Source organism: Monodelphis domestica, chromosome 5, assembly GCF_027887165.1.
Source record: "Monodelphis domestica isolate mMonDom1 chromosome 5, mMonDom1.pri, whole genome shotgun sequence".
Classification (NCBI taxonomy): Eukaryota; Metazoa; Chordata; class Mammalia; order Didelphimorphia; family Didelphidae; genus Monodelphis; species Monodelphis domestica.
In genome coordinates, this window is record NC_077231.1 from 160,405,101 (window position 1) to 160,428,016 (window position 22,916).

The window sequence follows — 22,916 nt, forward strand, 5'->3', positions numbered from 1 at the left end:
AGCCTTTTATTTAAGTTATTCTAAAAGGCATTGTATTATCAATATAGAGACAGCCTGGCAAGGTATTCAGCTGGGAGACAGGAAGGTGAGGGTTCTAATGGCACTGTTGGACATTCAGTGGGTGACACTACAGGAAATCCAAACTTTCAGCGCTTCATGCAATGCCTTACTGATTATGGACCAAATCATCCGTGGCTGACTGTGGCTCTCCTGCCCCATACTGATGAAATCAGTGACTTGTTAGCCTTTTAGGAATAATGGGTGACATAAAATCGAAGTTTGCAAAGCACTTTACTTGCACTTTCTCTTTACAGTGTCATGAGATGAGCTCTTATAATCACTCTACATGTTTTTTCAGATGAGGAAACTTCAAAAAAGAAACAAACATGATTTGGGCAGGGTCAAACAACTATTAACACAGGCTGTATTCAAACCCAGGTCCCTAAACCACAAGACTAGCACTTGTTTTCCTCTATACCTTTCTGTATTTTTCATTATAGATTTTATATGTAATTTGATTCAGTGCTTTATAAAACAGAACAGCATTCTGGGCAGGTAAATAAACTGCTTTGTCTAGATTAGCATTTTTCAAATTTTTTTACCTCAGCATCCCTTTATATTCTGTAACATCTTTGATGAAAGACCCTACAAAGAGCTTGTGTTTATGTAAGTTATATCTATCAATGCTAATGACAGAAAAGGAAATGCCCTAATGTTATCATGCAAATAGCTTTAACCTCAGAGGGCTGAGGATCTCCAGACCACTAGATGGCACAATGGTAGAGCAATGGACCTGAAGTCAAATCCAGCCTCAGACAATCCTTGTGTGACCTTGGTTAAGTTACTTTAATTCTGTTTGTCTCAACTATAAAATGGATATCATAATAGCGCCTATTTCCCATAATTATTGTGAGGATAAAATGAGATATGTCAAACACTGGGCAGAGACTTGCATATAGTAGGCACTTAATAAATGCATGTTTCTTTACCTACATTTTTTTCCCCTGTCCCATATCACACTTTGAGAAATACTAATTTAGCATTTAGAAAGTAATAGCACAGGGGACAGAGTACTGACTCAAAAGCATACAGAACTCAGACACTTAAACTTATTAGCTGTCAGATAGTAGACATGTCACTTAATCTTAGTCTCAGTTTTCTTATCTGTAAACTAAGGATAAAAAGTCACTTAAAAAGGTTTTATGGATATCAAAGAGTTATATAAAGCATTTTGCAAAACTTAAAAGGTAATGTAAATTAACATTATTATTATATCACAAGTCTCATCTTTGACCAAGAGAGAACAAAAAGAACTCATGGGAGATGTGACTCTTCTATTATTTTTCTTTCACATGAGCAAATATATGGACTCCTCTTTGTACCTGAATAAATTAATTGAGTGTAAGCTCATTTTCCTTAGACTCACTGAAATCATCTTTGGGATGATTCCAGGGCTGGACAAAATAATGAGATTGATATGTATTTCATCTTGTTCTCACATGGTTTTGATTTCTCCTGTTAGGTCTTTATAGTTTGAAAGCTTTCCTTTCCTCATAGTTTGGAGACTATTCCATAAAATGACATATTAAAATGTTATGGATTGTTTTAAATGTTATGTCCAGGAAATTGTGAGCCACAGATCTGGCTATAATAATGATCCAGTTCCAACTATAACTTGGTTTTTTTTTTTTTTTACTATTCTTGAGTATATGCTTTAGTCATTATTTGCTATTTGAGAACACTTGTTATCATTATTGTAATTGCTTTTATTGTGTGATATCTATGATCTTTTCAAGGTCCTATGCTTTTTTGATACAGTATACTTATAAATGGACTTCTATATGTTGTGCAATGAATAAAGCTCAGGCACAGCTGATTAGAGGATCAGACTCAGAAAAGGATTATCAAATCATCAATGGCTAAATATCAACCCTGGGGATACAAATGTTATTCCATTGGAGTTACTTCCAAGCTCAGTGCTTACCTTTTCATCAATAACATTCTTGATGCTTTCAGAGTCAATGGGCAATGGATGAGGAGCAGAAGGTTGGATCAAAATTCAAAGCAATTCTGGGAAACTGGAGAAGAGGGTCATAAGCAAACTGAATGAAACTGAATTAGAACATGTAGAGAATGGACACTTAGGAGGTAAAATGAGCTTTACCAATGTAGGATAGGAAACAACTGACTGAGTGTTGCTGGAGAAGATCTAAGGGTAAAAGATTACAAATTAACCACTAGCTAGCAATGTGACACCTCGGTTTTGCTAGATTGATTGTTGCAAGCATAAATGCAAATATAAAAACAAAGCTCTTTAGAGAATATATCTATGATCCATATGAGATTTTTCAAAACTTGACTTCAAAAATAAGAAGGCATAAGTGCTTAGAAGGGAACTCATGAAGCAGTCACACTAACATGCAAACAAACAAATACAACTGAGAGAGAGAGAGAGAGAGAGAGAGAGAGAGAGAGAGAGAGAGAGAGAGAGAGACAGAGAGAGAGAGACAGAGAGAGACAGAGAGACAGAGACAGAGACAGAGAGACAGACAGAGAGAGAGAGAGAGAGACAGAGAGAGAGAGAGAGAGATAACAAAAGCTGGAACATAAAACCTTAAAGTAAAAGTGGAAGGAAGTGACCTGAGTGGATGATTTAATAATGGCCTTTAAAGTAGGTCACAGGGTCTGTCAGAAAAAGCCATAATAGCCTGGGAGTTTGAAGATCCCACCATCAACCACCTCATTATACAATTAGGGCCATGTTATTTAATCTCTTTTGGTGTTGGGCCCCACAGTTGTAAAATTTAAAAGGTACTTAAAGTTATTCTTATTCTATTCTGTGATTCTAGGAAGTCAAAGGATTATGACATAGTAGAGGGTAACAACTTCCCTTCAAAATTCTGCTAAGGAAAAATGAAGAAATATTATAATATAATGCATTAAATCTAGAAAGGCATAAACATCTAAGTTAGATAGCAGATATGTATGGGACATGGACTTTCCTAATATAGGGAATTCTCTCTACCCCTCCAGATTGGCACCTTTTCTGAATTTCATAGTCTTTAGTGAGTTGGTTAGGTCACCCCACAAATGTTCCAGAGGTGAGGTTTTAACCTAGATGTTTATGACATTGAACATCTATTCATTATTCCAAGGTACTTCATTAGATTCAAGGATGGGCAGACAGAAGACTCACTGCATAGTAGAATTTATTAAGGGTAGCTATTCAATTTTATTCCAATATACATTTAAAAAGTAGAATAGCTTTCTAATTGTATTGGATGGTGTAAGGTTTGGATTTGAAAGCTGACACATGGAGCAGATGACTTCTTGAGTTACTTTCCTGTTCTAGGTTTTTAAGGAAAAAGAAATAAGTATTCAAGGTGATATATATATATATATTATATATATATATATTATATATATATATATATTAGGAGCATTACTTTTAAGATAGATTAACCTTTAAAAAGCATTTTGGTTTTTTGGATGCCTAGCTGGAAGACTCCTCCATGGTTTTGAATCATTTTACAACTTAATTCTGTGATCAAGCCATTGAAATAGGATTTGTGGGGATGGTTAACAAGCCACCAGGGAGTTGGTGGATGAAGAAAAGCATAACCCTAACAACAAGCCCATGTTTTCATAAAGCATGCTTGCTGTCTGAAGGTCACAGGCTGTGAAGCTGTGGTTAGCAAAAGAAATTAGTCATGAAAACACAGCAGAGACCAGCAGGGACTTATAATACAGGAATTAATTCCATTTCTTTTGCTGTTTATTTAAAGAGAATTGGATTATGAAAGGGCAGAAGTTACCTAGTGGCTGAAGATTTGGGGGAAGTGCCTCTAAAAAATACTCCCTGACAATGATGAAGTTTCTTTGGAAGAGATGACAGTTTTGGGTGTATGTTTTTAATTCTTACAGATTTCAACATACTGGGCATCCCAAATATGCAAACACCAAAATTGCCACACCCATTCAGCTTGTTTTCCTACAGAGAAAAATTTTTTTCAATATAGCCTATCTTAGATTGAGGATTAGGGTAAATAAGTTTCTTTCCTCTCTCTTCTTTTTATTTCTGGTGGATAGAGATCTATGATTCCTTGTGGTATGAAAACCTTTCCATCTCATAAACATGGACCACTTGCCTATAATTTGCCATATTAGAGTTACCTAGAAGACTGAAGTCATAGCAGAATCAGGTCTGCCTTATTTGAAGTATTTGTTCAATAATTTCATTTGTGTCATCCTCTTTGTGACCCTATGTGGGGTTTTCTTGGTCGAGTTATTGGAGTGTTTGGCATTTCCTTCTCTGGCTCATTTTACCAATGAATAACAAAGGCAAAGGGGGTTAAATGACTTGCCCTGTGTCATATAGTGGACACTAATAAGTGTCCAAGGTCATATTCGAACTCAAAATGTGTCTTCCTTGCTTTGCACTATGCCATTCTATTCCTTTTCAATAAAAGAAAGGTAGCATGTCATCCTTCTGGGGTCAGCATTGCAAGATTGTACATGACGTAACTTACACAAGATGATGACTGTTCTAGTGAATATTTTTGAAGTTCCTGTCTGTCATTCTATCAAATTTAGAGGAAATATAATTAAAAGGCACAAAAATATTGAGTGATGAATTTCAAGAGCTCTTTTGAAATCTGTGTAATTTTTCTTGCTTTTTCTCCTTTATAACATATCTAGCCTGTCTTGACAAGTGGTCACTAGGTTTCCTTGTAAGATGACATATGAAGCTAGTATGCCCTCACACGATGTGAATATATTAATAACACATGGAAACACAGTAACAAAATTTTAGAAACTGGAAGAATCTTCAGTTCTCATCTCCAAAAGGATTTCCAATTACAATATGTCCAAAAAGTAGTCAACCATACTCTGCCCAAAAAATTCCAGTGGGGGGAACCTACTACTTCCCAAGGGAGCCTATTTTGCTAATGCAGAGTTTTGGATTTTATGAATTTTGTATTGGTGGTGGTGTTTTTTGTTTGCTTTTTTTTCTTTGGATAGCCAAAATTTGCCTCTTTGCAACCTATGGGAAAAAATAGAAATGGAAATCAAGTCCAGGTGCCAAATAATGAAGGATTAGATAAGTTTTCCAGCACCATCTCTAGAGGACTGGTCTCTGGCCCTGTCTAGATAAACTAGCACCACTTAAAGTGGGTAATCCCACTGGCATAAGTGGAATTGGAAATTCAGTAAAGATGGAGCCTATATCCATCTCAGCTCTGAGCCCATAGCTCTATACATTGGAGGGCACAGTCGGATTAATAATTATCCCATTCTCTCCTTGGATTATAAAATTGTTATTGTTGACCTGGCTATGAGAATCAGTCATCTAGAAGGGACTAATGACTGAGTCCTTCCCTTATCATTTGTCATCTACTCTGAAATTTCAATGTTCCTTTAATGAGTACATTTTTCTTGGCTCCTTATGTGTTACATGCACCAAGGATCCAGAAATGAGCTTTTCAAGAATCTTCATCCTTTCTCTCCCTAATATCCCTATAATGACATGGATTCTTGTTCTTCATTATAGTCTCAAGGGTAGTGGATCATGTTTCTTTGTGGCATCTTCCTGAACTTTTTTTTTTAATGAGGAAGTGTCATGTCTTTAGGGGTGGACCAATCAAACAATCAACATTTATTAAGCACCTACTTTGAGCCAGGTGCTATCTTAGGTGAGAGCAATAAAAAAAATGAAACAATGCTTCCTCTAAGGGAGTTTATATTCTAATTCCATGTGCTTCCATCAGGGAAAAGTAGTCTTCAACCTAACTTTTCTAGACTTATTACATCTTACTCTTTCATTCTATCTCCTGGACAGATCAACCTGATTGCTGCTTCTTTGATAAAATACTTCATCTCTGGCTGCTATGGCTTAGCTCAGATCTGTCTCTGAAATGTGACCTTTTCTTCACTTCTGCTTCATAGAATCCCAAGCTGACTTTAAGGGTCAACTTGAGAGCTGCCACCACCTGCACTAGAGCTATGCTGTTCTTCCAGCATCTCCCTATGGATTATTTTGTATTTAATGTGTATTCATTTTAATTTTTAAAATATTTTTGTATTAATATTGTTTCTCTCCAATGTAAAGATGAAGTTCTTAAAGGTAAAATCTTTTATTTTTTATATTTACCAGCACCAGGGTTCTTGAGAATAGCCTAATAAACATTTATTAAATGAATGAATTACAGTGAAGTGAGGTTAATCTTCATGCCTGAAACAAATTATTTCATAGTTCACCAAGAGGGTCTATTAATGAATAGGTATGAAATAATTGCAGAAGAATTGACAAAGAACTTTTTGGAAAGTGGCTCAGATTATTGTAGGAGGATAGGAAAACTGTACAATCTTTTATTTATGCTATATTAGTGGAGAGAAAGTTTAAAGAAAAGATAGGTATATGCTAGATGATAAACAAATTAGATGGATCTGTATTTGAATGAATGACACAAGCCACAATGATAAATGGGTCAGTGTAAACATGAAATAAGATCTATAGTGAAATGAGCTCATTATTTGATTTTTCTCCCTGGGCCTAAGAGGTTCAGAAAAGGAAGAGATTTTGTAAATGTTCTCCCAGTGTGTGCTGGCACATACTACCCATACTCTATGTACGCCTATCACTAATCTTTCTGGATTTTTTTCCCTTCACTTGGATTTGGTGAAACTGTTCTCTCCGTCTCCTACTATCTTTCTAACTACTTTTTTCCTTTGATTAGATCCCATCTTCCTCTTCTTCTCCATATATCTATGCTTGGGTCTTTTATTTCCTTTCTATGTTCTTTGCTTTGGAAGTCATATCTACTTCTATGACTATTAATCACATCTATTTAGATAGTGCCCAAATCTCTAAAAAATAAGTGACTCTGCCTTCTCTATGTTGTTGCTATCTTATCTACCCAACAGGTCCTATCCCTTCTTTGGTCTTCCTTCCCTCCCTAAAAATAATCTTTTCTTATTGCATTGGTCAAATGTATGTGTAAAGTGAATTCAAATAATATCTGAATTTTTGTGCCAGATTTACTAAAAAGGCATTGAACAGACCAAAAAAAGGGGAAAGAATTATAAAGATCTCTAATAAACTCATTTCTGTATAAGATGCAGCAGGCCACTCACTATAGCTGGACTCTTGGCATCACAGTCCTAGATTAGCTGCAAGAGAAAGTAGAAATAGCACTAAAAAATCAAGATGGGAAGAACAGATACATCATATCAAGGATACTCTGAGAAGGTCCATTCTGGAGTCAGTGAAACTTAAAGGCATTGAGAAATCAATTTTGAAACATGAAAAACAATAGGGTAATGAATACTTGGGAAAAATCACGGGATATATCATTGCCAAAGAAAACTAAGAAAATATAAGTAACTCCTGAAACCATATTCTCACTATCCTAGCTCTGCAAAGTCTCTGTAGTGTATTGATAAAAATTTGAAAAGGGAATAGTTAATATTCTACATCAGACAACATTTGTATAGTTAGTTATACAATTAACTGAAGGATATAGAACATACAAGATTCCACTGAATGTATTGATAGCCTTTTGTTAATACTTCCTTAAAATACTCTTACTCAGAAAGTTGCCTTTCATATATATATATATGCATATATATGTTAAAATCATGCAATAGTCTTTAAAAATAGAACAGTAGAGAGAACTTTGAACCTTAAATGAAGCATTAATGAGTCAGACATTTAATTTTCAAAGGTGTTCTCCACAGTAATGGAGGATGTCCAGTGCAGTCCAAATTAAAAGGGGATTCCCTATTGTGGTTAGTTCCACCAAACACCTCTGATTGTGGATGACATCGTGCTGATTGGTTAAGTCTTGTAACACTGCAGAATATCCTAAATTAGATCTTTTATCAATCAGAAGCTTTGCCTGTCTTCACAGGGAAATCAAGTGCACAAAGAATGCTTATTGGACAGACAATCTAGATGGGGACAGAGCTGTTAGACCAAGACTTGATCTGGGGGAGGAAAGAAGATGGAATTACTTTTTCAGTTATATAAAATGTTTCTATTGTTTCCTGAAACAAGGGTCTGTTTTTTAAAAATTACTTTTTTCAGTGATGTTCTATGGTTATGATTTATGGAATATTACCATCTCTTAAAGAATTAAAATTATGGCTTATTCTCAGTACAATGGAGAGGTGCATAGATTGAATAGGCTGCAACCTATTACAAAGAGTAGCACAAGAGAAGTGACAAATATATGTAATTGGAGTGTTGTATGACCAGAGAAAGGAAATAGGTCTGTCCTATATGAAGGAAGAGTATTGGACAGCCCATGTTCTTGATCAGTATTCATTTAAGGTGAAAAGATCAAGGACAAAGCCTTGGGAAAGATTTACAGATCACAGACAAAAGTCCCACAGAGTGAGAAGGCAGTGTTCATCTCAATAAGATCAATTGAAATAACAAAGTTGGTAACTTTGTTTTAGATTTGACTGTACTCCCAACCTCTGTTTTTTTAGGGGTTTTGAGAGACATTATGCTTTTTGATCATCATTTGATAGCACTATATCATATCTTCTTAACTCTTTAACAACTGCTACATGTGGGTTATGACCTACCCCAGATTCTAGGGCAGAACTAGAATCTAAAACCTAAAGTTTAAGGCTTTTTCCTCTTCACTACGGCTGAGATGGAGACGCAGTAAAGCACTGTGGAGTGCTTAGGGCGTGTTGAAGCACAAAGGACAACATGGCCATCCAATGCAGCTGAAGAAGTCTCCAGGTGTAACGACTATTCGTGCCACTGGACCCAGGCTTCCAATGCTGAGAGAGTGGGACTGTCTCTGTGCATCGACTTTTCCACTTAAGTCTCCTTCATGCACAAGTGTCTTTGTGCACACTCATCTATACACCATAGATGAAAACGCACAAAGACAATCGTCATCCTCGGTTACCGAGAGACTACTACTATAAACTATCTCTGATGTCTCCCCAAAGATCTAGTATTATTTTTTCATATATTGGCTAAAAATTTGCACATGGGTCTCCTACTAACACATCAACTTCAATAAAACTTACCTCAACTTCTCCATAAAACTTTATTTCCTTCTTCAAATCTGTCTCTTTCTCTGTATCTGTTTCTCCCTCTCCCCTCACCTGTCTTTCTCCTTTCGTTGAGTGCCTTGAACTTTTATCAACTCTTTCCTCTCTCTCTGCTTTCTCCCAAGAGGTTTCTTTTGGTGCCAACAGTTGATGCAGCTTTCCACCATTTGATTAATTGGTATTTTGTGTATATATCTTTTTTGTATGAAATATACACATTGTCTCCCCATTAGAATGTAAACTACTGAAGGGTAGGCACTGCTTCACTTTTCTCTTTGTATTCTTGGCATTTTGCACAACGTCTGGTAAATGGTACAAATGATTTAGAATCTATTGATTTATGGTTAACTTTTCTCTGTTCTGCATTTGCAATATTTCGTGTATAGACACTATCTTTTCTATTTTCACTGTAGCATAACAAAGGTGCTTGATCACCTCTTGCCTGGAATACTCAAAAGGAGATCTAGCTTGGTCTCATTACCTTCAATCTTTACCTACTTGACTTTGTCCTTTAATCAATATAGATCTTAACACTCAATAAGGTTCCTGGAAGACCCTCAGTGGTTCTATATAACTTTTAAAAATAATATACAAGTTCACCCTGGCAATCAAAACCCTCTATAATATGACTCAACTTTTCTTTCTTTCATAGAATAGTCTAATGCAGACATAACAATCTACTCTCTGCCCTCATCCTGCCCTCACCAATCTACTTCCCATTCTTGTTCACACTTCTTCATTTCTTTTTTGCTAGCTAAAATATCTTCCTTTCTTCAAGAATCAAATGTATGCAATCTCTGCCATGATGTTTTTTTGAGGTTTCAGATCCACAGTCTAGTGATACTTTGCTCCTCAAAATTGTCATTAGCTTTTGTTGTTGTTGAACTTGTATCACAACCTAAATCTTAGATATGTGTGTACAAAATCTCCTATTATCAGGCAGTAACCAAGCATGTATTAAATACCTGTTCTGTATCATATCAGGTGTTATATATGCATATATATTTTTATATATAAAATAATTCTTTAAATTATAGAGGTAAAAACCGTAAGGAGATTACATCCAAAAAACTGTATACATTGATACATTGTACAGTATATGTGGGAAAGAATCTTTGAAGGGAGTTATGGAGTATATAGGGAGGTGCAGGACATGGAAAAGGATAAGCAAAGGTCTCTTGCAGAAGGTTGGATTTGAGAATGGCCTCAAAGGAAGCCAAGTAAGCCAGGAACTAGAGATGAGGAGGGACAGTATTCCAGGAATCCCAGGGAACAGCCAGTGAAAAAGTTGAGGGCTGAAATTACATTATATTTCATCTCATTTCCTCCATAGCTAGGTAGCACAGTGAATACAGGGCCCTGACCCTGGTGTCAGAAAGACAGTATTACCTACCCCAGGCACTATTAAGTTCTTATCCTCTATCTGCCTCAGTTTCATCATCCATAAAATGGGGATGATAATAATAACAATTGCCTCCCAGAATTGTTAAGGAGATCAAATGAAATGATATTTGTACCATACTTTGGAAAGCTTAAATTACTGTTACGGGGCAGCTAGGTGGTACAATAGATAGAATGCCAGGCCTGGAGTCAGGAAAACTCATCTTCCTGAGTTCAAATCTGGCCTCAGACACTTGCTAGCTGTCTGATCCTATGTAACTTGCTTAACTCTGTTTGCCTTAGTCTTCTCATCTGTAAAAAGAGCTGGAGAAGGAAATGGCAAACCATTTTAGTTTCCAGTGCTATTATTATTAAACTATATTAGCTAATATTATAATTGATATTAATTATTTATACAAGGAACATTATTATTAAATGTTATTATCATTACCACTATGTGCTACTGTTATTATTATTATTATTATTATTATTATTAGATAGCTTAGTGCATACTGATCTGATCTGGAAGTCAGGGAGAACTGAATTCTAATTCTATCACAAACATTTACTATGTATATCACACTAGACAAATCACATATACTCTTTCCACTTTCATTTCTTCATCTGTAAAAATAGAGATAATAATAGCACCTTCTTCATAAGGTTGTTGTGAGGATCTAAAGATTTATGTATTTGTACAGTGTCTTGCAGAAATTAATGTATTACAGAAATGTTAATTATCATTACCAGTCATTATAAATGTTTTTGAATAAAATATTTCAGAATCTAAGTTGCAGAAACAAACATGTGAAGACAAAAGCCAGTTCTGAGCTTTCTTTTATAGCATCCTACAATCTACTTGTTTCATTCAATTCTTTAAAATCCATAAAATCAAGGGAAAATTAATCCTTAAAATTTCATCACCTCCTAGTTAAAAAAAAAAGGTATTTTGTTGAAATTTTCACTTTTCAACCTGTTGTTTTGCTATTATACTGACATCCTAAGGAAGGTAGTTTTTTTCACTTTGGTTTTCTTTGAGTGTATAATAATGAATTATATCAAAAAGTCTCCCGTCCTAGATAGGTAGGTCATTGGAAGAATTTGTTGTAGCCTTTATAGTCTCATTGCTATAATAAAGAATGCAATTACTATTTGTATTTTGCATTCTCTGCAAATATAATATTCAAGAGGCTCAATTAAGCCATGAGAATGCATTTCTATGTGTGAAATGGGATTCGTGATTCATATAGGAAATGAAGCAGTGTGCTTTACAAAAAGGAAGCTCGGAGGCCATACTTTCAGAGACACTGTCTCAATGTATTGCTGTTAATAATGACAAAGCATTGCTGAGCTGTCATGAATCAAATAAGTAAAGGTCAACAATGACCAGGATTGTCATCATGAGTCAGTCTTACTATGAGAATTTCCAAGGCAATGATACTTAAGGGAGAAGGGAGGACAATATAATGAGCTCTCCAAACAGTAATTCTTAGGCAGCAAATGTCATCTTTTACTGTAAGACTTGTTATGAAAGATTAAGACAGTGACTTCATCAGGACTACACCCTTGAAAACAAATCCTGCCTTTTACATTTCGTGAAACATCAAAAATGTAATAATAATATGGATATCACACATGGTACATATATGGAAAGAATATAGGATAATGAAACCATATGTTTCGTGCATGGTAAAGTATTAATAAATATTTCAGAAAAGCAATGTGTTCTCAAGAACAAAGAGTCACACTACCAACTCTTCTTTACTCTTGTGGATATTAGCTGATAGTCTTTAGCTGTAACTTATAGTCAAATTCAACTTTAAGAAGGACCTCATTCAAGACCATTCCAAGTAATCTGTTTTCTTTGGAGGTAGATATTATCTGGCTAGCTGAGATCTCTTAAATAACACCAATCTATTGCCATTGTGTTCTTGAAATCTGAGGGGCATCTTAGTCCCACGTGGTCAATGATATGATTCCTCTGAGCCTATGAATAGGTCTGAAGTCTCATCATTAGAGTCTTGTTATTTGGAAAGAAGTATTATGCCTACAGAAATACCCTTACTAAATTGTAGTTATGACCCCTAAAAGAGTAACACATTAGCACCTACACATGCATGAATATGGTTTAGTTTATCAGACTGATTGTCATGGGGTACAGAATTTAATCATCCTCACCTTTTCAAGGTACCATAAGGTTTGCCGATCACTTTGCTCCCAATAATACTATAAGGTGGGTAAGATTAAAAAGTACTAATAACAACCACTAATATATGATACTATACTGTTTACAAAGTGCCTTAAAATATTGTCTCTTTTTATTCTCAGAACAACCATGGGAGGAAGGTGCTATTATTAACACTATTGTATAGATGATTAACATGAGAATTTAAGTGAATTGCCCATCATGACAAAGTAACAATTGTTTAAGGTGAGATTTGAATGAGGTATTTTTTTAAAAATTAAAAAAGAAAACATTCATTTATTGTTTAGAATATTCTAAGCAGTGCATTAAACTATGCAGATAGATGTGGAAAAGTAGAAGTAATCTCTGCTTTCAAAGCACTTATGTTCTACTAAGAAGAAATAACACAGGGATAGTCTTGTTTGGGAAGTAATAGCGACGGGCAGGGGAACTATTGGGAGAGAAAGGAATATCTTGGACATTTCCAAGAGCAATGACAGGGTTGATTTGACAATGATTAGAAAATAGAAAGGGCAGCAGGCAGGATGCATGGCAGCAACTGGTGAAAAATTTGGGGAGTGAAATGAAGCCTGGTTAGAGCCTGGTGAAACTGTCAACTAACAAGATTACAGGGCCCTAGGGCAAGAGTTCAAAGCATGAAAGAATTAATTCAGTCAGGAAGTCAATCAATAAAAATTTATTAAATATCTGCTATGTTCCAAGCACTGTGTTAAGTGCTAGGAATCTAAAAGAAACATTAAAAAAGGGAAAAAATGTTTTTCCTTCAAAGAATTAGCATGCAAATGATGGCAAAACAAGATAATATGTAAATTATCTATGACCAAGAAAGACATGTACAACTATCACGTATGTCCAGGCACATATAAAATAGTTAATTATGTCTAGATATATATAAGATACATGCATATAGATCCATATTACATCTGTCTACAGAGAGGTATATTTCTAGGTAAACACAAGATTGATACAGAAATATGTATAAGTACATACATACATGATACTTATATATAATATACACATGCATATTATTATACTTATTATATATATATATATATATAGAGAGAGAGAGAGAGAAACAGAGACAGAGACAGAGGAAGAGAAGGAGAGGCAAAAGGAGAGATATGTATGTTTAGGTGCATACACTAGATATAGATGTATGAATGGCTAGGTCTATACAAGATATATCCCAACCATATAGAAGGGAATCTGAGAAGGAAAGGCACTAGCAATTAGGGGAATCAGGAAAGACACCTTATAGAAAGTAAGATTTGAGAAATTTGAGCTAAGTCCTGAAAAATTTCAGTGAAACTGAGGGGTAGCTGTAAGGAGCAAGAGCAATCTAGACATGGACAGCTAGTGAAAAAGGAGTGAGGCTCAGGATGGAGTGTTATATTTAAGGAAAAGCAAGGTTTCTGGACTACAAGACACAGTGGCTTCAAGTTGAGAAGTCCAAATTGTAAATTCAATTTTCTTGCCTTCAGATTCAGAACTCTTTCCTCATGCTACCTCTACCAAAACTTTAATCAAATGGGACAGAAATGAAAAGAAGTAAGACATAGTGCTTCAATTCTTAGAGGGAGTAAATAGCTGTGTAGAGTCTACATTCTTCAGTAATATAAAGATACAAGGAATGTGTTGAATTTAAGTAGTGCTGAATGAGAGAAAAACAAACTATGTCCTTTATAATTTATCTGGGCTATGGCTATTCATAATAATGATCAAAAGATGATTTGTTTACAAAGCAGATAGAGAAGTAAACAAAAATATTCTTAAAAACTTAAAATGTAGAGATGTTTCTATGTGGTATAAGAAATTATTTCACAGAGGACTGATCAGGGAAGATACTGGTCAATTTATTAAGTCCCCTCCAGATACCTACTTACAGATATGTTGGTGCTAATTGCCTGAAACCTTGTTAAATAGGAGAAATATCCTTTAAATTCCTTGAAAAAGCAAAAACTTACTATGTCTGTTCCTGGATAAGTAAGTAGTGGAGCATACTCCCTAATATTTATTTGGAGTTTGGGGAAGGAAATAATTTTCCCCTACTGGAGCAAAATTGGAAAAATGCAGTATATAAGACTATGATTTAAGAACCAGTATCTTTTCCAAAGTGCCATGTATTCATGTCTGTTATGAAAGGAGATATATTAAAAAGTGAGTCTGACCTATTCCTTCAAGTGGTATCACATCTTAAATCATTCTACATAGATGAGTATCTCTCCTTAAAGATCTCAAGGAAAAGATTTCCCATAAGTGCAAGAAGTTCTTGCTGCCATGAGAAAGATAAATTCATCATTATTCTTAACCACACTATGCTTCAAACTTATATTACTTGAAGATATCCATGAAGCTGCCTCTCTTAATTCCTTCCTCCAAAGTCCTCTATTAATTATAAAGCCTTTAATCATTTTCCAGATGTCAAGTAGGTCACTTACAACAAAATGCCAATCATTTCTGTAACTCTTTACTGGATCCTAATTAAATCTCCCATCAAATAAAGAGCCTCAGAAAAGATTCAGTATTAATATTTTGTATGGAGGCAGTCCTGAATTTTATTATACCTGTTAACATAGCCCATAATCCTCTGGTCTTTAATAATAAAAGCACTAACATATGCCTAATGAGCCATTATTTTTTTTCTCGTTGCTATTTGCTTCCTAAGGAGTTCATTTCCATAAGTGTTCTTATCTCTGTCAAGCTTCATCCTGTTTCTGAAAGACCAATCACTAATGTGGCAAGGTCACTTTGAATTTTATTACTATCTTTTTAGTCTTAATAATCCATTTTATTGACAAACTTTTTAACTCATTAAAGCAATTCAGAAAATAACATTAAATGACAAATCAAAAGTATATTGGTAGCTTTCAAAATAATGTTCATGAAACCACAGATTGAGAACATTAAAGGAGACTAGAGATCATGTAGTTCTATATCAACATTTTAGAGATAGGGAAAATGGGGCCCAGAAAGTTTAAGAGATTTGACCAAGTTCATTTAGTTAGTAAGTGGAAGATATGGGATTTCAATCAAAGTCCTCTCATTCAAAATCAATCAGCTCTTCAAAGAGATTAATAGTTTCATGAATTGAAGATTAAAGATTTAGAGGTAGAAGGTATCTCCAAAGCAATTTTCTCCTAATTTTATATATGAGGAAATTGGTACCCAGAAAACTTCAAAGACTTGCACAAGAGCACACAGATAGTAAGTGGCAGTTGGGATTTAAACCAAATGATCTGACTCCCAATTCAGAACCATTTCTCCTCTATCCTGATGCCTCCCATCTTGTTTTTTTTGGGACACATTTTAATGTTCCCCAAATTGAATATGTTGTAACTATACATTAAAATACAGGTAGATGATATGTTTGCAGTGAAATATATATCAGCTAACTAACCAGTCATTGCCTTTTTATGTAATACATCAACCAGAAGGTGGGAGGAAAATGCGTGTTTTAGTGATCAGAGCAATACATGATGGAACATTATGACTATAATCATTTCTAACAAAAACAAAAGTATATTTTAAAGGGGAAAATAAAGTGAAATAAATTCAACTATTTAAATATTTAAAATAATGCACTTCATGGTAAGTGTGTACCTAAGCCCAAAGGAAGGAAAATACAAAATTCAGAAATGTAGAAGATATGCAAGATAGTGTTGCAATATGGTATGATGGCAAAGGGCCCATACTGATATAAAATTCATGAGCATGCATTTCATTGAATACAGCCATCAACTATACTCATAGTTAATGCTAGAATATTACAAAATGGATTCTGTCGAAATCATGGTTTGTAAGAGGTACCCAAATTGAATAAAACTGAAAAATATCATTAATGCCAAAGAACTAATGAAAATATAAGAATTAGATTTAATGATTTAGGAACCTTTGACTCTTTAAATTTTTCAGAGACTGCTACTTAAATGGCCTATATGAAGTCTATTCAGTCAAACCAGAATGATAGACTCAAACTAAGCTCAATTAGGATTAAAAACTGGTATAAATAGGAAATTACTGGTAATGATGATCTCATCCTCCCAATTTAAAATATGGGAAAGCTTAAAAATGATTTCATTCATTCCCACATTAGTTTCTTCTTTCTATGGAAATATATGGAATGGCAATTCATTGAATAAATTATTGCTCTGGAATTCCTAGCACATTTCCTTCACTGTTTTTATCCCCAGATTTCTGAGTAAAAAGTAAATTGGTAGAGAAATATTTTTCTGTGCCCTGTAAAGACAAATCCCAGGCTTAATATTTCAGTCATATTCATGTATCCCCTGTCTCACAGCCCATTGCTACAGATCTTTCCTATATTGTATAGAAAAAGGTCCAGACCAGCTCAAAGAGCAGGGTGGAGTTGGTGAGAAGTGAGAGGCTGGGTTCTCAGCCAAAACCTTTGGGACAATTCAGGTGGGAATCCATTCTTCAGAATTCTTCACATGAGAATTTTATGTTGGCTTTCAACTTCAAGAGAGAAGATGAAAGAAGCCAGTGGTGAGGACAAAGGGAGGGTAAAGGGTAAGGACATAAGAGTAAAAATGTGTAAAGTCATGGAAGAGAGAGAGATGAAATTGCATATATATATATATATACATATATATATATATATATAAAATATAAGTATATGACAGAAGAGGATATAGCATGTATGTGAGTAAATAATGTAAAATTAACCTGGAAAGATATGTTAGAATTAAATTTTGCAAGATTTCAAACATCAAACAGAAGATTTTTTATTCCAAGGACATTAATATCTTAATTCTTAAGAAGCCACTAGAATTTCTAGAACGGTGTAATGATGCAGTAAGACCTGTGTTTTCGTAGATATTTGTAGAATGGATTGAAGAGGGGAAATGACTGGAATCATGAGAGATATTTAGGGACCTATTGCAATAGTTCAGATGAGAGATGAGACCTGAAATAGGGTGGTTGCTAGATATATAGAGAAAAGATGATAGTGATCAAGGATGTCATGGAGATATGATCCACAAGACCTGAAAAGTGAATGGATATAAGGGGTATTAGAGAGTGAGGAGTAAGGCTTTGGGCTTGTTAACTTAAATAATTAAAATAAATAAATTTTGCATTTTTATCATACATTTCAAGCTTGTATTGTCCAAATGTAAACAAATAATGACTACTTCAAGGATCTTACATCCTTAATATCGCCCTTAAAAAGGAAGGTTAGAAAGTGGTGTGACTTTCTCTCTTTGGGGAGAGAAAAATTGACCAGGAAATGTCTAAGAGGGATTTGGTTATGGAACCAACTAGAACTCATGAAAAGTTGAAGGCTAAGTATTTAGATTTGGAAATAATGTACATAGAGATTATTATTGAACTCTTTTGTAACTGGTGAGCTTCCCAAGAAAAAAAGCATCATTGAAAAATAAAAAAAAGATTCAAGACAGAGCACCATGCATGCACAGTGGGCTGAAGAACATGCATGTATAGTGCAAAGGACAATAAAAAGGAGTATTGAGATAGTACAGTAGAGAACTAAGAGAAAGCACCATTGTGAATATATAGAGATGAGAGACTATCCAGGAGAGGGTAGTTAATGGTGTCAAGTGCAGTAGAGTATCAAGAGGCTGAGAAAAAGCCTTTGGTTTTAGCAATTAAGATACCATTATTTCAAGATGTTGAAAGTGAGTGAGATAGGAAGAAGCTTGTTACAACACTTAACAGGTTTTTCAAGGGGTTTGACAAGGAGAAGGAGTGCTATAGGATAATAGCTTGAGGAGATGACAGTGTCAAGAGGTTTTTGTTTGTTTGCTTTTTGTTGTTGTTTTTTGTTTGTTTGTTTGTTTTGTTTTTTAGGATGGAGGTAATCTGGATATATTTGTAGTTAGCAGGGAATGAGCTACTGAATAAAGAGGAATTGTGGGGAAACTATATAATTTCACTTTACAATTTATTTACTATGTGACCTCTGGCTGATATCTTCTTCTTAACAGTTTCAAATTAATTTGGTTCCTAAAGTTAAAAAGAGAAAATTTTCAGATTTTGATGGTAAAATTCCCCAGTTAGTTTAGAACAAACTGTCATAACCTATGTGAAATGGATTGCCCAAATTATCAATTTATATTTCCTTAATGATTACCAATTTTTTATAGATGACCAATGATTATTATTAATATTTTATAATAATTAAAGAATTATAGTAATCCATAGTTACATATTCTCATTTTACCTTTTCAACAATCTTGAAATCAACAATACAAATTGTATTATATTCATTTGGTTAACTGAAAACAAAGAAACAAAACTGAGGCAGTAAGAAGTTAAGTGATTTCTCAATTGTTCAACAGTCTTGAGGTTTCTGAGCTAAGATTTATACTCAGGTACTTTTTTCCATGCTAATTCCCCAAATATATATTGTGACAGAGGCTGGCACTAGGAAAAAGTGCGAGGCTGAAGAGCATGTGAAATTGATGTCCTCGATGGGGAAGGGGCCCCAGGAGTGGATTCTGGAGGAGGAGGAGGAGGAGACTCTGGCTTAGAGAACAGTGAGGGTCTCTCAGTCTTGAGAAGCTGAAGAGGGAAGGGGGGAAAAGACTTTCTCCTGAGGGTTGCTCACTTTTCCCGCTGGTGACTGGAAATCCTTCTCCCCAACACTTTGCTATTGAAGGGACTTCTAAAGCGATACCTGAGCAGACATTACCTCAACTCCTGTTACCCAGGGGTGAATTGACCTGATTTTCTCTCAGGGGGCTCAGGCTGCCAAAGCCTGAGTTCTGCCCAAACTCGAGGAGGGAGGAAAAGGTTTTAGATAGACAGGGACCCCCTTTTCCCACTTTACTTTTCCCATTCTTCCCTGCCTGTTATTCTTTTTGTATTACCTGATTGAGTAAACATTAAAAGTTATCTGTTCCCCAACCTGAGTGTGAGTGAACAGATCAAGGGCAGACCCTTTGTTCTTGAGTAGTGGAGGGAGGACAAGAGGAACAAGAGTGAATTAGGGAGAGCAACTTTAGCTAAGGAGGTAAGACAGAAGGGGGAATATCTTCAAACCCCCTCTCCTCTCTCTGAGCCAACCCATTACATCTGCTATCTCCCCTGAACCCCACTTTGAGAAGGGGGTTCTCATCTCTTTCCCCCTCTCCATACTGAAAGTCCAAGTTTCCCTTGGGGTACAAACTTTATTCCTTTTATATTTTTATAATACAATTGGCACCCTGGATTTAAAAGAATCCCCTTTATTAAAAAAATAAAAAAAAAAACCTTTAAGGACTATCACCAACTGTCATCAACTGTTAGTTGTGAAGTTGTCAATTACATCTCCTGAGACTAGCAGCCTTTGTCACTGACTCTGCCTAGCAGTTTCCACACTGGATCAAAAACATCTTGATTCCTCATGATGGGGGAGAACAAGTCAGTTACCAACTGCCACTCTGGTCAGTTACAAAACTGAGAGAGAGAGGCTATTGTAAAAGGGAAGCTGTACTAGGGCTATCAGGGATAGGATCTAGCCATCTTGGATCAGATCTAGCTAGAAGCAAAGCTTGTGGGGACAACAAACATTTTATAACTGTTAACTCCTGTCAGTTAGAGCCTAGAAAAAAATCTAATGGGCAACATGTTACAACTAATACTTTGGTCTTCTATGGTAGGAATGATTGCCATTTATTGGGGCTACTGTATCATTTATAATACAGTGGCAGGGATGATAGACAATGTTCTGGGTACATTAACCAATATGACTATGGGATGGACACATTTGCCAATGAATTATCTAGATATGAATTACCTCTGGCAAATCATACTCCAAGTCAATGTTGTGTTCTTGGTAGTGACTAACATCTTAAAGAATATCACAACTGGTGCCAACCTGATCTTCCAAAAGAAAACTATAAATGCTCTAGTCATAGATAATAGATTAGAGACATTGTTTGAACAGATTGCTATTATAACTGAAATGTACCAGGATTGCATGCAGAGAAAACAAGGCATGGGGAAGGGAACCAACTAGGAGACTGGGGACATGACAGGACAGACTAATAGGGATGATATAGTTACTAATACTAATACTGGAACAACATTAGGTGCAGTTGGGGGAAATGACCTTGTCAATAACATACAGGTACCAATTAATGCATCTGCTAACAATCTTGCAAATGCATCAAAGGCTCAAAAGATCCTGCCTTTGCATGATATATCTAAGGTCACCAATAACTCTGGCATTTTACATGCAAAGGTTCATAAGTCATTCACCACCCATGACTTAGTCTTTATGTAAACATATGCTTAAAATTTTATTAGAGTCTCATCTCTCAATTAAAGAACTGAAGAGAGCATTTCACCTCTATGAACCAGATTTTGAGGATGTAGAAATTTTTTTTATCTGAACTTTTTATACCCTAGGAACATAAACATTTTATTGAGCAAACTAGAAAAGATTCTTCACTCATGAGCTGGCCAGAAGTTTTTGAGGATCTGGATTTTTCCAATCCAAGATCAATGTCTTATCTAAGAAAATGCCGTGAGGATCTCTTGCAGGGAATGAAGCAATTGTCAGAAAGACTCAATGCATGGGGAAAATTTGACAGATTATCCCAAGAAAAAAATGAATATCCAAGCTCATTTATTGATTGCCTTATTGAAAAAACTGAGGGACTGTTAGATATGAGCCCTGATTCAAAAGAATCAGAAGCACACGTGAGGAGACAATTTCTCAAGGGCTGTGATAAGCACTTGAGGGATTTCTTCAGTAATTCTTACCCTATGTTTGACACCATCTCACTTAATGAACTTAGAGACAGTGCCACCTATCTTCATGATAACAAAGTACATCAAGAACAAGAAAAGAATGATCTATAGAAAAAGCTCCACGAGACCTCTGAAATATTAAGGCAGAAAGAATTAGAGGAGGTTAAGAACCTGGCTACAATTAAGACATTTAACAGACAAACCAAACATTATGGCCAGACACCCCAAAGTCAACAGAAGGTGCAAAGAGGTACCAGGACTTGCTTTTTGTGTTCTCATCAAGGGCAAATAGTAAGAAACTGCCTGATGAAACATCGCTATGAACAGGGCCAAAATAAGAGAGATGGGAAAGGTCAAAATGAATATTATCAGGTGAAAGTATATAATAACAAAAATTATGGGAGACAGGACTTTAATAGCAAGCAGTGTTTCTCTCACTGCAGACTTAGAGAACAGGAGACCTAAGACCTGAAATCAATGGAAGAAGTTATAGCAAGAAATAAGCATTATACCATATGATGCCAGGCTCTAGCATTATCTAGTAAAAAAGAGACAAATTTGGAGAGTATGCCAGGAAGGAAACACGTTTGCATAAGCATAAAGGAGAAAGAGGGAGATGGTAGAAAGGAAAAAGAAAACTTTAAAATTTTAGTGGTGGAAAAACAGATAGTTGGGCAAAATGCCAAGGGAAGCAACTTCAGTACAAAACAAAAATCTAAAATTGAGGTGGAAAATGAAATTGCACAGATAATAGCAGACATGAAACATGCCATTTATGGTTCACAATACATGGGCACAAAAAACTGCATGGAGAAAAGCAAGGAACAGATCAAAACCTTTTTGGAAAATATTTTAGCTTGCAGAATGGATCTAGACTGTGGAAAATCAAATGGGGCTAGCAAATCTTTCAAACAGCAACTTAAGTATCCAGACCATTCTGTCTTTATTTAACAATTTAATTTAATTTAAATTTAGTATTTAACAAAAATTCTTCAGCTTGGCACTTTTTCCTAGTGCCAGCCTCTGTCACAAATCCTCCATTTCCTGTTGTTCGTGTGGTGCCATCCTGACTCATGCCAGTTACATATCTCCTATGTCTATTCTAATCTATCTATGCTACTTATTGTCCCCATCTAATCTCACCCTCTCCCAAAGTAATGAATCTTATCCTAATCTGTATATTTGCGAATCGAAGTTCCTATCTTATGCTAAGACTGAGTTGTGGGAAGAAGGTTAGGATTATGTGGCAACAAAATTTTTACAATATAACAATTTCTTAATACAAAAATCATTCCTATTGCAATCAAGATGAAATTTAAATCTTAAGTAAAATTGAACTATCCTATGCCTTATATAATGCTAATTCCAATGTAACAATTCATAACATTTATAGGTATATATATATATATATATATATTAACTTGTATCTAATGAAATATGATTTATTCTGTCCCTGTTACCTCCTATCCCTTTTCCAACCTAAACTACTCTGTCCCTGTGTATTAACAGTTAGTATTTTAACTCTCCTTTCTATCTATAT

General features: G+C 35.2%; 1 long non-coding RNA gene across 2 annotated transcripts in view; it reads right to left on the reverse strand.

Moving 5' to 3' along the window:
- LOC103101227 (uncharacterized) overlaps positions 1–22,916 on the reverse strand; it is a 41,579-nt gene that overhangs the window by 11,639 nt on the left and 7,024 nt on the right. The window contains exons 1-2 of one of the 2 annotated variants that reach the window (XR_008912230.1): positions 2,165–10,896; positions 1,985–2,078 (exon numbers count right to left, since the gene is read on the reverse strand). This is a non-coding gene — a long non-coding RNA (uncharacterized LOC103101227). Of the gene's footprint in view, positions 1–1,984; positions 2,079–2,164; positions 10,897–22,916 lie in introns of those variants that run through there. The other variant, XR_472869.2, reaches the window with a different exon arrangement.